The following is a 19,222-nucleotide window of genomic DNA, read 5'->3' as shown; positions in this document are numbered from 1 at the left end:
TAAGCAAACAAAACATTTCAAAACGGAGCATATCAATGATTTAACCTCTAATCGATTAAAGATTCAATGCTGGACCAAGCGGTATTTTATATACCGTACCCCAAGCCCGTATAAGGGAAATTAAGTTAAAGTATTTACCTTTACAAGTATCAATCACAAATAGCAAGTGCGTGTAGCTTTTACCGGGTCTCCTATTCTGGAATGAAGGTTTATAATAACCTATTAGAGTCCTAACGGGTCTTTATTAAGCCTAAACTTAGACCGGTTAGTTTTAACGAAAGATACGGTTCGAACGCGTGATTAAGCGAAGACCGGAATAGAATGTGATTTAGACCCGACAAGTTTGAAGACTTGTTTAATATGGGTAATCTAACCACATTCTGGATTTTGAGATAAAAACGACAAGGTTTGACCCGTTTCGGCTAATTTATGTTAACTAGTTACATAAACCGAACAGAACGCGTAATTAGCATAACGGGTAACCGTAAGAGTCCTATACAGGTTTCCTAAGTCAATATGCTTTAAAGAGGTTGTGATATCAGTACGATATCTCCCATTATGCCCAAAACGAGTTTTAACCCCATAATACGCCCTGTAGGGGTATTTTGGTCATTTTAAAGATTATAAAAGCGATTAATTATACTTCAGGTGTTCGGGTCTGAAGTAATCAGTAAAATAACTTATTTTAACAGGATAAATCAGTTGGTAAAAAGTCTTATATGACAAAAATGGTTTTAAACCCTTACTAGGTGTTTAATACGTGTAAAAAGCCATTTTAAGCGATTTCCGGGTTATACAGGAAATTTGAGTTTTCCGATCAGGTTATAAGGTTAAAAATACTTGATTTATTATATGAAATCAGTAGCAATTGGATTGGCGTCAAAATACTATGTAGAACCCATTTTATAACCAAAAAGGGTATAATCGGTATTTACCGAACCAAGGTCATAACCTTAGGTTATGAGCAGGTTAAAAATAATTAAAAAACCTTTAAAAATCCTAAAATATTATATTACATCAGTGTGCAAAAGGTTTGGTGTTGAAATTGGGTTTAGATAGGCTTTATGCTTAGTGCGCCGTTTAATTAACAAAAGATTTCTTAAATGCGCTATTTAGCATAACTCCTATTCTAGACCTCTAACTGATATGAAATTTCAGGGACATGTTTATAAATCACTAGCAAAGATTATTGTCCTCTCACATTTCCAAAATCCTTGTTTTATGGTTAAAAGGGCATTATGGTCAACATTTACGCATTTAACGGAAAGGTGCAAACGACTCGGACAAATAATGAACCAGTCACAGAGGGTTATACTATCATGTAACCTGGTCCTAAGGAAGTCCTAAGGCATTTCTAGACTCTACTAAAACGGGTCAGAACTGAAGTCAAAGCAAAAGTCAAAGTTTTGCGACTTTCGGTTCCGAACCGGGTCTAAACAGAAAATTGTCGGATCAAACAAGCTTAGACCAGTTCTTATACTTATTACCAAGTTATATGAGTGATAAAATAGATTACATGCCTTCTACATTGCTAATTACATGTTAATTCAAAAATTAGCATTCTGTTGACTTTTTCTAAACAACTTTGACCCGACATTTGATCTAGTTAGAGTGGGAATCAGAGGGTGCCCTTTTAAGGGTTTAATGCCCACATAATTACCAACTTATAACTACCTTTGATTCGACTAATCACTGGACCATTAATGATTAATGGTTAAGTCAACCGTTAATTACGACGGTTTGACTTTTAAGCTAAAACTAAGTAAAAACTCAACTAAGAAAGGTTAAGCATACTTACTGAAGTCCTATGCACGATTAGAGATGACTTGGAAAGGCACTTGTGCTCCAGAAATGTTCAGAAGACTGGGTATGGGATGAATGATCAAGGTTACAACATGATTGGCCTTTTATAGTGCTTTTGATCCTTTAAGATCATGACAAACAACTCTACCAACAGTCCCTGATCACCAACACATGTCCCTAGTGCCTAGGAGTCATTTAGGGGATGCCCATGCTGTGAAATTATCATTCTAAGTCGGTTAAAAGGCTGAACAGTGCTGCTGTCTACGAATTCTGCATCTGGGAGTCTGACGCGGCCCGCGTAAGGCCTTGACAAGGCTTACGCGGCCCGCCTGAATCATTCTGACAGATTTCAAATCTTTTAATAATTGAAGGTTGGCTCTTGGCTCTTCGGAAGGGTATCTTTGCATTATGAGCCCTTCTTATTTACGTATAAGGGCCTCGAGACTTTTACCCACTTTGTTAAGTCCTTGGTCACTTTGCTATTACCCGAAAAGTCATAACTTTCAACGTTGACGCTTTAACCCCCTCATGTACGAATTTGATCATAACTTTCTCATATAACAACGAAACTTTATGAAATTTTTATCATGCGTTCTAGTGAGTATAATTCACCGTTATAAAGCTTCGGATTTGCTAAAAGGTCACTCAGAGGTATAACTTAAATATGTTGACACATTTAGCCCCTGTAGTTTGTAATCTCTCACTTTCTTTCACATTTAGCTCCGTATGATCCATGATTTATTCGTTTGAGGCATGAACATCATATAGGGTTACTGTAAAGTATATTTATCCCTTGTTGACATTCTGAACCCTTGAATTCACATACTTTCCACGTTTGTCAACTTTAGTCCCTCTAGAGTATTCTTTCTCACGTTCAAGCTTATGACACGTGTCAATACATTATAGGACGTAAATTTAGGAGGTGTTACATCCTCACCCCCTTAAAAGAAATCTCGACCTCGAGATTTATTGGAACAAATGAGGGTACTTTTCTTTCATCGTGGACTCTACCTCCCACGTGTACTCGGGGCCTCTACGGGCATCCCATTTAACCTTTACAATCGGTACATGCTTCCTTCGAAGCTTCTTAACCTGTCGATCCTCGATCGACACCGGTTTTTCAACAAACTTCAAGCTCTCTTCTATGTGCACATCTGTGTGTGGTATGACTAGCGAGTCATCAGTGACGCACTTCTTCAGATTGCAGATGTGGAAAACATTGTGAATACCACTGAGCTCATCCGCTAAGTTTAACTTATAGGCAACTGATCCGACACGTTCGATGATCTTGAATGGTCCAATGTACCTCAGGCTTAACTTGCCTTTCTTACCAAATCGCATCACTCCCTTCCAGGGTGATACTTTAAGCAGTACTTTGTCACCTACCTCGAAGTTAAAAGGTTTACGCTTCAAATCTGCGTAGCTTTTCTGCCTACCCCTGGCAGCTTTTAGGCGTTCACGAATCTGGACAATCTTGTCCGTCATTTCAAAGGCTATTTCCGGTCCTGTCAGTTGGACATCTCCAACTTCCGCCCAACAAACAGGCGTTCTGCACTTCCTACCATACAAGGCCTCAAAAGGCGCAGCCTTAATGCTGGTATGGTAGCTATTGTTGTACGAGAACTCGATTAATGGCGGGTGGTTATCCCAACTACCACCTAAGTCAATCACACATGCACGAAGCATGTCTTCCAAGGTTTGGATTGTACATTCACTCTGTCCGTCCGTCTGAGGATGGTAAGCCGTACTGAAATTTAAGCGCGTGCCCAAAGATTGTTGGAAACTTTTCCAAATATGTGACGTGTATCTAGTATCTCGGTCAGAGATAATAGACACAGGCACGCCATGTAGAGATACAACCTTATCTACGTACAATTGGGCTAGCATGTCAGAGCTGTAAGTCTCCTTAATGGGTAGAAAATGTGCTGACTTAGTCAGTTTGTCAACTATCACCCATATCGTATCATTTCCTTTCCTTGTCTTTGGCAACTTGGTGATGAAATCCATCGTCACCATTTCCCACTTCCATGTGGGAAGTTCAGGCTGTTGTAGCAAACCTGACGGCTTCTGATGTTCAGCCTTAACTTGCGCACATGTCAAACATTTAGCTACATAGGTAGCTATAGACTTCTTCAAGCCTATCCACCAAAAGTTTGCCTTCAAATCCTAGTACATCTTGTCAGCTCCAGGATGAACGGAGTATTTGGAACTGTGGGCTTCCTGGAGGATAACATCTCGAAGTCCCCCATAAACTGGAACCCATATTCGTCCATTTAACCTTAGAATTCCGTCCTTCCCATAGGATAACTGTTCTTCAGTTACTCCTAGCTTTTCATTAGGATAGTTAGCTTCCAGCACAGCTTCCTTCTGTGCAGCTAACAACCTTTCATTCAAACTATTCTTTATCTCGATGCTCTTGGCATTGATTCTTATAGGCTTCACCCTTTCTTTTCGACTCAAGGCATCATCGACTAAATTTGCCTTGCCAGGATGGTATCTTATCTCACAATCATAATCATTCAAAGTTTCCATCTATCGTCGCTGCCTCATGTTTAAATCCTTTTGGTTGAACAGATGTTGGAGGCTCTTGTGATCAGAATAGATCACACACTTGATGCCATATAAATAGTGCCTCCATAGCTTCAGTGCGAATACAACGACACCCAACTCCAAGTCGTGGGTGGTGTAATTCTTTTCATGTACCTTTAACCGTCGAGAAGCATAGGCAATAACCTTGCCTTTCTGCATAAGCACACATCCCATCCCGATGTGTGATGCATCACAGTATACCACAAACTCTTCTATTCCATCAGGCAATGTCAACACCGGTGCATTGCTTAGCTTCTGCTTAAGAATATCAAAGGCTTCTTGCTGCTTTGGCCCCCAGTCGAACTTAATATTCTTTCTAGTTAAAGAAGTTAAGGGTGCAGCAATCCTTGAAAAATTTTCAATAAAACGCCTGTAATATCCTGCCAATCCCAAGAAGCTGCGTATTTCTGTGGGCGTCTTCGGCTATTGCCAATTCATGACAGCTTCTACCTTAGCGGGATCCACTTGGATACCACGCTCACTAACCATATGTCCAAGGAATTGGACTTCTCGAAGCCAGAATTCACACTTCGTAAATTTGGCGTAAAGCTTCTCCTGTTGAAGTAGCGAAAGTATACATCGAAGGTGCTTTTCATGATTAGCTTGGTTCTTTGAGTAAATGAGGATGTCGTCAATGAAGACGATGACAAATTTGTCCAGGTATGGTTTGCAGACACGGTTCATGAGATCCATGAATGCTGCTGGTGCATTAGTGAGCCCGAAAGGCATCACTAGGAACTCGTAGTGACCATAACGGGTCCTAAATTCAGTCTTGTGTACGTCTTCATCTCTAACCTTCAGTTGGTGATAACCTGACCTCAAGTCAATCTTAGAGAAATAACTTGCCCCTTGAAGCTGATCGAACTGATCATCGATCCTGGGTAATGGATACCTATTCTTGATAATGACTTTGTTAAGCTCACGGTAATCGATGCACAGACGCATCGATCCATCCTTCTTCTTGACAAATAAGATTGGTGCTCCCCAAGGAGACGAACTAGGTCTAATGAAACCTTTGGCTAGCAATTCATCCAGTTGTGTTCTCAATTCCTTCATCTCTGTTGGTGCCAATCTGTAGGGCGCTCTAGCAACAGGTGCTGTTCCAGGAATAATGTCAATCCTGAACTCCACTTGCCTATCTGGGGGTAATCCAGGCAGTTCTTCGGGGAATACCTCAGGGTATTCAGAAATGACAGGGATATCTTCAAACTTGGGTTTCGGCTCATCAATAGTTACTTGTGCCATGTAGATGACGCAACCCTTCTTCAAACACCTAGAGGCCTTGAGCATAGTCACTTGCTCCGGCAGTCCATACTGGGTATCTCCCTGAATGGTAAGTGATTCACCAGACGGGGTCTTGATCACCACTTGCTTCTTATTACAGATAATCTGGGCCTGGTTATGAGATAACCAGTCCATGCCTAAAACTATGTCGAAACCGGCTAACTTCAAAGGAAGTAGGGACAACGGAAAAGAGTGGTTCTTAATGGATATGAAGCGTCCATCTAATATGGTTGAGGCGGTTTCTAAGGTGCCATCTGCTAATTCCACCTCATACTTCACACTTAAGGTTTTAACAGGTAAATTCAGCAATTTGCAAAACTTATTGTCCACAAAAGATTTATCAGCTCCTGAATCAAATAGTACTCTTGCATAGACATCATTTATAAGGAAGGTACCTGTGATCACATTGTCGTCCTGCACAGCTTCCTTTGCATCCATTCTGAAGACCCTAGCATTAGTCTTCTTTCCTTCATCAGCTTTCTTTGCATACTTTGGGCAATTTGTCTTGATATGCCCCTTTTCGTTGCAACTGTAGCATGTTGCGTCTTTCAGTTTCTTGCATTCCAGGGTCTTATGTTCCGTGGATTTGCAAATCCCACAAGGCCTCGACTGAGATTGGGATTTTGAGTCAAGTCTGCACTTCCCAAAGTGGTATTTCTGACAAGTCTTACACTTGGGCTTATCTCCAGATTTATGCCCATCCTTCTTTGAACTAAATCCCTTCCTGTGGTCATTGTTTTCTTGGTGCTTCTTGTTTGAGCGACGTGAATTGTCATCATCATGCTTCCTTTTCTCGGTATCCGTGTTCCTCAGCGATCTTTGCCTGATCGCATCCAGTGTGAGGGATAAGGATATATCAGCTACAGACCTGAAAGTAGCTGGCCGAGAGGCTTTTACACTTGCCTTTATCTCTGGGGCTAAACCCCCGATGAAACGAGCTATTCTTTTGGGTTCCGGGGTCACCAGATAGGGAACCAACCTTGACATTGTATTAAAGCTCGTAAAGTAAGCTTGGCAATCTAGATTCTTCATGACCAATGACAGAAAATCTGACTCAGTCTTCTCTACCTCATGCTGAGGGCAGTAGTTCTCTCGGATGAGGGCAATAAATTGTTCCCATGACATACTGTACAATGGAATCTTCCCAGCAGCTTGAATCAACGATCTCCACCAGGCTAAGGCCTCACCCTTGAACGATTGAGACACAAACTTTACTACATCCTTGTCAGCGCACCCGCTGCTATCAACCACTGTGTCCATCTCATTCAACCAAGTCATGTAGTCTATAGCCCTTTTTTCCCTAGTGAAATCCCTGGGTTTGCATGACACAAAGTATTTGTAGGAGCAACCCTTATCACGGGGTCCTTGATTCAGTACGATACCTTGAGATGGGACACTATGATGGTTTGAAGAGTGACGATCGTCATCATCTTTCTTTGGTTCTTCCTTCTTGGAGAGAGGCTTGCTATGCGCCCCAGAATGAGTCTTAGGCTTGGAATGCGGTGCGGATAGGGTCCTACTCCGAGTACCGCTCGTCTCACTATACTGCCTGTCCAAGGCTTTTGCGACAACATTGTCAATTAACGCTTGCAGTTCAGCACCCGCTATATTAATCCGAGCATCATTCTGGTTCTCCGTTGGTTGACTATTTATTTCATCCGAATCAGCCATCGTATCTTGAACTGTTACACAAGATATCGGTAAAGTTTTATTTGGGAGTTTATTATGGAATTGCCTTTTTGGGCAATTCATTAACCATGGTAACATAAGCCATATTTGGTTAATTTGTTACTCACATTTATTTAGGATTTTATTTATAATATCTTAATTACACAACAGTAAAAGTATTATTAGCACAAAAGGCCATGTCACTGGGACATTTCATTTGTTAAGCCATGATTTCAGAGAATCAAGGCATTAAGGTTTGAACATAGTTCTTTACCTTTTCTGACAGGGAGTCATAGACTACTACTGTCCTTTGTCTTATATGACAATGAGTATGGCCCGTAGGCACTATACTACTAACATATGATCATCTTAATTGATGATTTAAACCCATGATTTATAAATCGTTAAGTTAGGGTTTAGGAATCTTTTGAAAGATCCTTATATAAAATGACGTGTGCGATTTTTAACGAATCACATCTGCCAAGAGTGTTAACATGTTTTCAGACGTTAACAGAGATTTGAATCTTTCAACCAGGTCTTACCATCTTGGCCAGGTCTTATCATGACACGAAGGCTAGGTTATACCGTTAAGATTCTAAATTAATATTTGGTAGGCAGAGTATTTTAAAAGGAATGAGTTTTTAATTATTTATTTCATATATTTATGCATATAATGACAAAAATGAAATTTATAAACTTAACATTCCAATATATATTAAAAAGGATTACACATTGCCCTAAAAGGGACTTTTTAAATAGACTAATTACCCATACAGAGGTTAAACTAGAAAACAAGTCCACGCAGGGACCAAATACTAAGATAGGTGTCCTCGCAGGGACTGGAAAGGCAAGTCCACGCAGGGACTGAAAGACAAGTCCACGCAGGGACTAAATACACAAATAAATGTCCACACAGGGACTTGATTGAAATAGGAATACAATAATACATATAGAGATTAATGATCTCGCTTCTTCTTTCCTTTTAACAGGTTAGCCAGGCCCTTGAGGAATCCACGGTTGTTCTTACGTTCTTCTTCAAAATCTCGTTCTACCCTGTTTAAACGGTGGAGGATTTCTTCCTGCTCCGGTGGGGAAAAACGTGGCGGCTGCGATAGGTGCTGAGCCGGAGGTCTAGCAGGTACTGGATACCCATGAGTTGAGTATCCCATTCCCCAAGGAGTTCCATAAGGTCCTTCGGGATGAAAGGCGTTGTAGTTTGCCGCCGCTTCTAGATATGGGTCGGCATCAATATAGTTGTAGTGGGTGTGAGCTGGCAGCTCAAATGGGTTATATGCCGTGGAACCGGCGTATGTAGGTATTGGGTTATCGTAACCAAATGGTGGCGGAGGAGGTGCAACTGGTGCAGAATTCGCCTCTTGAACTGTGTTTGAGGGCCCACCCATTTGTGGGTCTTCCTGCAGTGGCGGGTAATGACTGCCACTGGAGTGTCGAGGGGTGCTAAAGTGAAAATCCCCTCTTCGTGCGGATATCCGCGCGCCTGTTCTCCTACGCCTTGGTGGTTCTGGAGGTGCTTGATGAACTGGTGGCGGTGGCGGCGGTGGCGTGACTGCCACGAAACGCGAATCCTCAGAGGGATCCTTCTGCTGCTGTTGTTGCTGCTCATGAGGCGATAAATGGTGAGAGGGTGTAAAGTACCACTCATACTGGTTGAACCTTGCTTGGTAACTGTCTGGACCCTGATAGGGTGTTCCATGGAAGGATGATCCATCAGAGATCTTGATGGGATGGTTAGGGGTACCTCTTGCAGGTTCGTTTGCCGGGTTAAACCGGCCCTGAAAGACAGGAGTAGGGTCGCCAAAGGAACGGTGCGAAACTGAACACTGGAGAGGTATGAATGAAGGTTGAGGGTTATCAGGCTCGTTTTCCGAGTGCAGCCCAAAAGAGTGACGGTAAGAAGGTGTTGAACTGTGCGAGACAGACCGTCTAGCGGGCTCAAAAAGGTTCCTCATGTTCCTCTGAGGTTCGGCACTCATTATAGTCGAAGGAGTTGGCAGGTGAGAAGGCCCGGCCTCGTGATCGTTGTAGGTAGTGATTGGCCCTTTGCCTCTTCCTCCTCTTCTGATTCTTGGTGGCATATTTCCTGATTAAACAATTGAAATAAATAACAAACAATAAAGGACAAACTAAAGCAATAATTTGGATTCGTCCTAAGTTCTTGTCTAGACTCGAGTATGTGCAATTGTGTCATTGAGATTAAACACATAAGGCTAGTGTTTAATTCACTCAACGTTGGCTCTGATACCAACCTATGACACCCCGATATTTACACGTTTCACCGGTGGGCCCGGTGGGGGATTATCGTGACGTAGTTGGTAACATTACAGTTAAACAACACAATATTTAAATGCACAGCGGAAGCAAAAGATAGATATATTTCAACCGAATATAATTGTAATATCAAGTATCACAAACAGTTGAAAATAATCCACAGGGGATCTAGAAATAAATAGGAAACATTGTTCAACAGTTTTGACTTCCAAGCTTGCGAGACTTATTGAGGACGCTAGGAGAAAGCCAGCCTAGTTCGCGTAGTACCTGCACTTAACCTTTTTGGGAAAATATGTCAGTTTACACTGGTAAATACATTCAACTGACTCATTTGAAAAGGTTTAATAAAATTGATTTGAATGCACATGGCACAAACTTTTATAACTTGGGATAATTATTTGAATATAATACTTGTAAACGAATTACATGTTTCTCATGCGTTCAGTAGCCCGATTCGTAGACCGGGTTAAAGATCAATAGACACACCCCGTGCTCAGGTCGTGGCCATCTCGTAAGATGATACCAAGGATATCCGGGACATAGTCATTAACCCCCCAAAGGCTTTAAGCAAACAAAACATTTCAAAACGGAGCATATCAATGATTTAACCTCTAATCGATTAAAGATTCAATGCTGGACCAAGCGGTATTTTATATACCGTACCCCAAGCCCGTATAAGGGAAATTAAGTTAAAGTATTTACCTTTGCAAGTATCAATCACAATTAAGCAAGTGCGTGTAGCTTTTACCGGGTCTCCTATCTTGGAACGAAGGTTTATAATAACCTAGTAGAGTCCTAACGGGTCTTTAATTAAGCCTAAACTTAGACCGGTTAGTTTTAACGAAAGATACGGTTCGAACGCGTGATTAAGCGAAGACCGGAATAGAATGTGATTTAGACCCGACAAGTTTGAACACTTGTTTAATATGGGTAATCTAACCACATTCTGGATTTTGACATAAAAATGACAAGGTTTGACCCGTTTCGGCTAATTTATGTAAACTAGTTACATAAACCGAACAGAACGCGTAATTAGCGTAACGGGTAACCGTAAGAGTCCTATACAGGTTTCCTAAGTCAATATGCTTTAAAGAGGTTGTGATATCAGTAGGATATCTCCCATTATGCCCAAAACGAGTTTTAACCCCATAATACGCCCCGTAGGGGTATTTTGGTCATTTTAAAGATTATAAAAGCGATTAATTATACTTCTGGTGTTCGGGTCTGAAGTAATTAGTAAAATAACTTATTTTAACAGGGTAAATCAGTTGGTAAAAAGTCTTATATGACAAAAATGGTTTTAAACCCTTACTAGGTGTTTAATATGTGTAAAAAGCCATTTTAAGCGATTTCCGGGTTATACAGAAAATCTGAGTTTTCCGGTCAGGTTATAAGGTTCAAAATACTTGATTTATTATATGAAATTAGTAGCAATTGGATTGGCGTCAAAATACTATGTAGAACCCATTTTATAACCAAAAAGGGTATAATCGGTATTTACCGAACCAAGGTCATAACCTTAGGTTATGAGTAGGTTAAAAATAATTAAAAAATCTTTAAAAATCCCAAAATATTATATTACATCAGTGTGCAAAAGGTTTGGTGTTGAAATTGGGTTTAGATAGGCTTTATGCTAAGTGCGTCGTTTAATTAACAAAAGATTTCTTAAATGCGCTATTTAGCATAACTCCTATTCTAGACCTCTAACTGACATGAAATTTCAGGGACATGTTTATAAATCAGTAGCAAAGATTATTGTCCTCTCACATTTCCAAAATCCTTGTTTTATGGTTAAAAGGGCATTATGGTCAACATTTAAGCATTTAACGGAAAGGTACAAACGACTCGGACAAACAATGAACCAGTCACAGAGGGTTATACTATCATGTAACCTGGTCCTAAGGAAGTCCTAAGGCATTTCTAGACTCTACTAAAACGGGCCAGAACTGAAGTCAAAGCAAAAGTCAAAGTTTTGCGACTTTCGGTTCCGAACCGGGTCTAAACAGAAAATTGTCGGATCAAACAAGCTTAGACCAGTTCTTATACTTATTACCAAGTTATATGAGTGATAAAATAGATTACATGCCTTCTACATTGCTAATTACATGTTAATTCGAAAATTAGCATTCTGTTGACTTTTTCTAAACAACTTTGACCTGACATTTGATCTAGTTAGAGTGGGAATCAGAGGGTGCCCTTTTAAGGGTTTAATGCCCACATAATTACCAACTTATAACTACCTTTGATTCGACTAATCACTGGACCATTAATGATTAATGGTTAAGTCAACCGTTAGTTACGACGGTTTGACTTTTAAGCTAAAACTAAGTATAAACTCAACTAAGAAAGGTTAAGCATACTTACTGAAGTCCTATGCACGATTAGAGATGACTTGGAAAGGCACTTGTGCCCCAGAAATGTTCAGAAGACTGGGTATGGGATGAATGATCAAGGTTACAACATGATTGGCCTTTTATAGTGCTTTTTATCCTTTAAGATCATGACAAACAACTCTACCAACAGTCCCTGATCACCAACACATGTCCCTAGTGCCTAGGAGTCATTTAGGGGACGCCCATGCTGTGAAATTATCATTCTAAGTCGGTTAAAAGGCTGAACAGTGCTGCTGTCTACGAATTCTGCATCTGGGAGTCTGACGCGGCCCGCGTAAGGCCTTGACAAGGCTTACGCAGCCCGCCTGAATCATTCTGACAGATTTCAAATCTTTCAATAATTGCAGGTTGGCTCTTGGCTCTTCGGAAGGGTATCTTTGCATTATGAGCCCTTCTTATTTACGTATAAGGGCCTCGAGACTTTTACCCACTTTGTTAAGTCCTTGGTCACTTTGCTATTACCCGAAAAGTCATACCTTTAAAATTGACGCTTTAACCCCTCATGTACGAATTTGATCATAACTTTCTCATATAACAACGAAACTTTATGAAATTTTTATCATGCGTTCTAGTGAGTATAATTCACCGTTACAAAGCTTCGGGTTTGCTAAAAGGTCACTCAGAGGTATAACTTAAACATGTTGACACATTTAGCCCCTGTAGTTTGTAATCTCTCACTTTCTTTCACATTTAGCTCCGTATGATCCATGATTTATTCGTTTGAGGCATGAGCATCATATAGGGTTACTGTAAAGTATATTTATCCCTTGTTGACATTCTGAACTCTTGAATTCACATACTTTCCACGTTTGTCAACTTTAGTCCCTCTAGAGTATTCTTTCTCACGTTCAAGCTTATGACACGTGTCAATACATTATAGGACGTAAATTTACGAGGTGTTACATGAATGGTATATAGTAGTAAATATGGTGTTTGGGGTTCGGGGTGTTTTTAATGAATATCTGAGATGTTTGTTTATATAGGATGTGTTATGGCGCGTAATGGCGTTTAATTCATGAGTTTGGCGTTTTGGGTAGAGAAGTCTAAAGACCCTTTTACCCTTAATGAAGCGCGTCCACTTAATAGAATTGGTGTTATTTACGAAAATGTCACCGCGCCAATCTAGTCCATAGATTGTTTTGATCGGACAATCCATAACCGTTCTCACTGTTCTCACACTTTTCACCGTTTTCTCTAAATCCTGACCCTATATACACACACACATATATATATATATATATATATATATATATATATATATATATATGAGTAGGAGTTCTGCGGAAAGTGTGTTTTTCCTAGAAAGTCTAGGAAGCGATCTGGGCCATCCGATTGGTGTGTTTAATGGCTTAGATCAAATGGATGACATTTTCATAATATTTGAGTTATATAATTAGAGACTTTTAATATAGTGAGGGTATTTTGGTAATTGGAAGTGTTTTAAATCAGTAAAGAAACTGCCATATCAATAACCAATCCCTAAAATCATGTGATTTCCCCCCCCCCTCTCTCTCTCTCTCTCTCTCTCCCTAACCGCAACCAAAGAAGAACCAGCCATAGTTCTTGATGCAGCCACCGCCTCACCACTCGTCAACCTCCTAACACAACTCACTGTTAGGTTCATTCAGATGTTTTATTCTCTGTGAAGAAATATATACCAAGAAGTTTGGTGTGAAGATCCTAAAAAAAAAAAGAAAATTCTATGGTGGGAACTTTTTCTTTAAATCCTATTATGGAAAAGAATCATTTGGGTGGTGGATTCGGTGTCCAGGTACGATGATTAAATAGCATGTCATTAACCACAAATTATTTAAAAATAATATAAAAAATAGATTTATTGCATGTATATAGATAGAACACATCATTGTTCATTCTACCCAACCAAAACTTGTAACTAACAAAATGTCTAGCAAGAGTTTCTTCAGTTTCAAATATGGCGGGTCTAAAAAAGGATCAATCCCTAAAACCGCACCACCAGTTCAGTCATCACTGGTTGTTTTCCAACCAAACGCCGATGAGTTGAGATGGGTGTTCGACAAATTCGACATGAACAAAGACGGTAAGATATTCAAGGAAGAGTATGTGTCAGCGATGGACATACTAGGTAGCAAGACTGCGAAAACGGAGGTGCGAAAGCGTTTAAGGTTTATGTGTTTTACCATTTTTAATGTTGATGATGACAGTGTGTTTTAAGGTTTATGTGTTTTACCATTTTTAATGTTGATGATGACAGTGTGTTGAAGACGAAGACACTGGGTTGTGTTGAAGACGAAGACACTGACAGTGTGTCCAACAATCTGCTTGCTGTTAAAACACAATGTCAAGAAATCTGATTGCTGTTAAAACACAATGTCTAGCAATCTGCTTGTTGCTAAAACACAGCGTCAAGGAAATCTGCTTGCTATTAAAACACAATGTCAAGAATCCTCCAGCAATCTGCTTGCTGTTAAAACACAACGTCAAGAAATCTGCTTGCTATTAAAACACAATGGCCGGCAATCTGCTTGCTGTTAAAACACAGCGTCAAGAAATCTGCTTCCTGTTAAAAGACAATGTCAAGAAATATGCTTGCTGTTAAAACACAGCGTCAAGAAATATGTTTGTTGTTAAAACACAACGTCAAGAAACCTGCTTCCTGTTAAAACACAATGTCAAGAAATATGTTTCATGTTAAAACACAACGTCAAGAAATATGCTTGCTGTTAAAACACAACCTCAAGAAATATGCTTGCTATTAAAACACAATGTCAAGAATCCCCTAGCAATGTTGTAAAATCCTTTTTTACGAATTCCTGTGAATATGTTGTATGGATTGTATGATTTAAATTCAAACTATCAGTTTGAATTAAATGTAATATTTAGTTTCCATAATTTTCTAGTTAGTTAGTTATCCTAATAAAATAATCCACAATTAAAATAATATTCAAATTACACAATTGCCCTTTTAGTTAAAATCCTTCAATGCCACATGTCGCGTTCTTATTGCTTCCTAGACTTTCTAGAAAAAAGACACTTTCCGCAGGAACCCTACTATATATATATATATATATAGGGTAAGGTTCATGCGAGAACCACCCTTATTGCGAGAACCGCGAGAACCAATGTGAACACAAAATAAAATCTAAAAAAAATCAAAAAAGCACTCAAAATTTTTTTTTATTTTTTTTAATATTTTTTAACAAAAAATCGCTATATTTCGTTCCATAAAAAAAAAACTTTTTTTTTCGAGTAACAGTTATCCATGCACATGTGCATATGTATCATTACTTCAACAAATTCGGTAATACATTATCAGGAATAGACAATTGCACTTTAATTTACAATACCATTAGTAATACACTACTTTTTACATTACCAATATTCAAAATGCACATGTGCATAATTAGGTATAACCATGATATAACGTGTTTTGGTACAAAAAGTTTGTGATTTTGAATGGAGAAGTAGACCCATATACATGTTTTTTGGTTAGTTATATCTAGTGGTTGATGGTTTGGTTATAGTTGTCAATTTTTTATGTAATATGTTGATTGGATGGTATAAATGGTGTTTACATACATGTAATAAAGTGAAAATATTGTTAATGGTATTGTATTATGGATGGTAGGAGGTAATGGTATTGTATTATGGATGGTAGGAGGTAATGATAGTGTATTATGGATGGTATGATAGATGAAAGGGAAAGTGTATTCAAAGTGGTGTACCAAAACACCTTATTTCATGTTGATACATATAATGCACATGTGCATTTCTAATATTGGTAATGTAAAAAGTAGTGTATTACATATGGTAGTGTAAATGAAAGTGCAATTGTCTAATATATGTAATGAATTACGGAATTTGTCAAAGAAATGACAGAAATGCACATGTGCATGCTTGTGTATAATGGATGGAATGATAGATGAAAGAGAAAGTAGAGTACCAAAACACCTTATTTCCTGTTGATACATAGATGCACATGTGCATTTCTAACATTGGTAATGTAAAAGATAGTGTATTACACGTAGTAGTGTAAATGAAAGTGCAATTGACTATTATTTGTAATGAATTACGGAATTTGACAAAGAAACGACACATATGCACATGTGCATGGATAACTGTTACTCGAATTTTTTTTTTTTTGAATTTTTTTTTTATTTTTTTTATTAACAAAATATTGCGATTTTTTCAAAAAAAATAGTAAAAAAAATTTTTTGGGTGTTTTTTAGATTTTTTCAGGAATTACTGTTTGTGTTCACACTGGTTCTCGCGGTTCTCGCAATAAGGGGTGGTTCCTAACGGATCTTTGTCCTATATATATATATATATATATATATATATATATAGGGGAAGGTTCAAATGAAAACCACTAGTTATTGTGAAAACTCGAAAACTAATTAAAAAAAGCCAAAAAAACATACAAAAAATTTTTTTTTGCAATCAAAATTTCGCAGGTTTTTTAATATAAAAAAAAAATTTCAAAAAAAAAAAAAATTTTTTTTTGTGTAGTGCACATGTGTAATACTGCACATATGTATGTGTACTACACATGTGTATTATTACACATGTGCACTACACAATTTTTTTTTTTTTTTTGAAAAAAAATGTTTTTTTTATATATAAAAACTAGCGATTTTTATAAAAAAAAAATAAAAAAAAAAATTTTTTTGTGTGTTTTTTAGGCTTTTTTTAGTTAGTTTTCGAGTTTTCACAATAAAAGTGGTTTTCATTTGAACCATCCCCTATATATATATATATATATATATATATATATATATATATATAGAAAGTATAATGTACTTTAGGGCTTAACCTACATTAACATACATGACAAAAAATATAACGTGCGTTATTATCATAGAACGTGCGTGATTATAGTCCCATGCGTGATTATGTGGTCCCATGCGTGATTATGTGGTCCCATGTGGTCCCATGCGTGATTATACCTCTGATCCAACGGTTACCATTGTCTCCTACGTGATGTATGATAAGGCTTTTTGTATGTTAACCTTACTCTATATATATATATATATATATATATATATATATATATATATATATGGGCTAGGATCATTTCAGAACCATAAATATTTACAGAACTCTTAATAAACAATCTTTTTATTTATATATATATTTATGTTTAGGATAATTTTATCATTTATTATGTGTATTTTTACGATTACATACAAGTTAAGAGTAATTTTATCATTTTTTATATGTAATTTTATAATTACACATATGTAAACTAGTTTTTTTTACATATATGTAATTAGTTATGACACATATATATTTTTTTTGGCAATTAAACATATGTAAACTACTTTTAACATGTATGTAATCAAAGAAATACATATAATAGATGATAAAAAGATCCTAGATACAAAAACTTATATATAAAATGCTTGTTTACTAGGATTTCTGAAAGTTTTGTAGTTATTTAGAGTTCTGAAATGAACTAAAGCTAGTGTACCAATTTTAGTTTAAATTTATTGAACTAAAATGGCCGACAACAATTTTGTTGGGTTAGTATTACTAATTAAGAATGTATATAAATAAATCATCCATAGGATATGAGTTTGTAATAGTTGTGGTTTAAAATAACTAAAGAACAAACAATTTATAAATTGTAATGCAAGTAATGAAGTAATGAAGTAAACACAAAGTAGGAAGACATATCAACAACTGTTTTCTATCGAAATTTAAATGATTACAAATAGGATATGAGTTTGTAATAGTTGTGGTTTAAAATAACTAAAGAACAAACAATTTATAAATTGTAATGCAAGTAATGAAGTAATGAAGTAAACACAAAGTAGGAAGACATATCAACAACTGTTTTCTATCGAAATTTAAATGATTACAATTATAGTATAATGATTATACAATTCCACCCTCAGCCCTGATCACTCACAAATTTGTTCGTTAAAAGAGAATGTGGTAAAGTGATAAATATATATCTAATAGGTGAGATCTATTTATACTAAGTACAAAATGTTTGTTTGCAATCAACTGACATCACCCTGATAGTGACATTTAACATTCCCAACAGAAAAGATTCCATAAATGTTAGCAAAAATTTGTGGAGATCTAACATCTGTTTTAAGCTAAGTACTGTTACATTGGGAAATATCTGTTTTTTCAAACTGTTGTTGACTTGTATCAAACATCTGTTTGGTCACAAAAGATGTTTGGTCTTCATAATCAGTGCTTTGCTTCAACAGAGCATTGTCCTTGAACAACGGTTTCTTCTTCTTTAATAGTGGTTCCAAGACTTCAAACAGATCATTGGATGTCTTCAAATAGATGCTCTAATTAGTGTTCAAGATTCACTATCTTTGAAAAGAGAATGTGTTATCTATTGTTTTATTCTTGATTAGTAGGTCATGTTTTGGATTTGAATATAGGCCCAACATCATCAGTTAGTTAACAAAAAATAGTCATTAATGAGACATTTTGTTTGTTAAAAAGTTTGTGTCTCACAACCAAAACGTTAAAACTATTCGTAATAGTTAATGCCACTGTCATGTGTAATGGGGCATTTTAGGGCGTGAAGGGCTTGATAATGTCCCTAACACTACCCACTGGGCGTTATAGGGGTGTAAAGAGGGATAGGTGTTTCTAGGATAACGCCAAATAAAGAGAAAACAAAATAAAACGTAATGATTGAAAGGGCATTATGGGTGCGAACAATTACACATTTTTAAGGGGGGCGTTATGATGCTGATGTGGCGGGAAATGCCCCTCAGGGGCATTAACCATAAGACCATTGGTGTAAATTGAGGATATAGTCAATGAGGTGAAAGCCTTAGGTTTTTTATGGTTTAGTAATAGAAGTAAATGTAAAAAGATAGAGTGGGATCATTGGTGTAAATTTGTTTTCATGTAGTTTTGGTTTGTTGGCGGTTGTGCCCCTCGATTTGTAGGTGTGCCGTTTGTTTAATGAAGTTTACCTTTCAAAAAAAAAAAAAACCATAAGACCATTGGTAATGGTTAATGCCCCTTAAGATGTATTTTTAACCATATCAGCATCATAACACCCCATGTAATGGTTAAAGCCCCTTAATGTCCTTGCATTCATTACTTTCCAAGTTTTTCCTACTCATTGGGCATTATTCTAGAAATGTCTCTTCCTGTAATGCCCATGGGGGACGGTATGGGGGCATTATCAAACCCTTTCACACCCCTATAATGTCCATTACGATCAGTGGCGGAACCAG

This window comes from Helianthus annuus, chromosome 9, assembly GCF_002127325.2.
Source record: "Helianthus annuus cultivar XRQ/B chromosome 9, HanXRQr2.0-SUNRISE, whole genome shotgun sequence".
NCBI lineage: Eukaryota > Viridiplantae > Streptophyta > Magnoliopsida > Asterales > Asteraceae > Helianthus > Helianthus annuus.
This window is presented reverse-complemented; position numbering follows the sequence as displayed.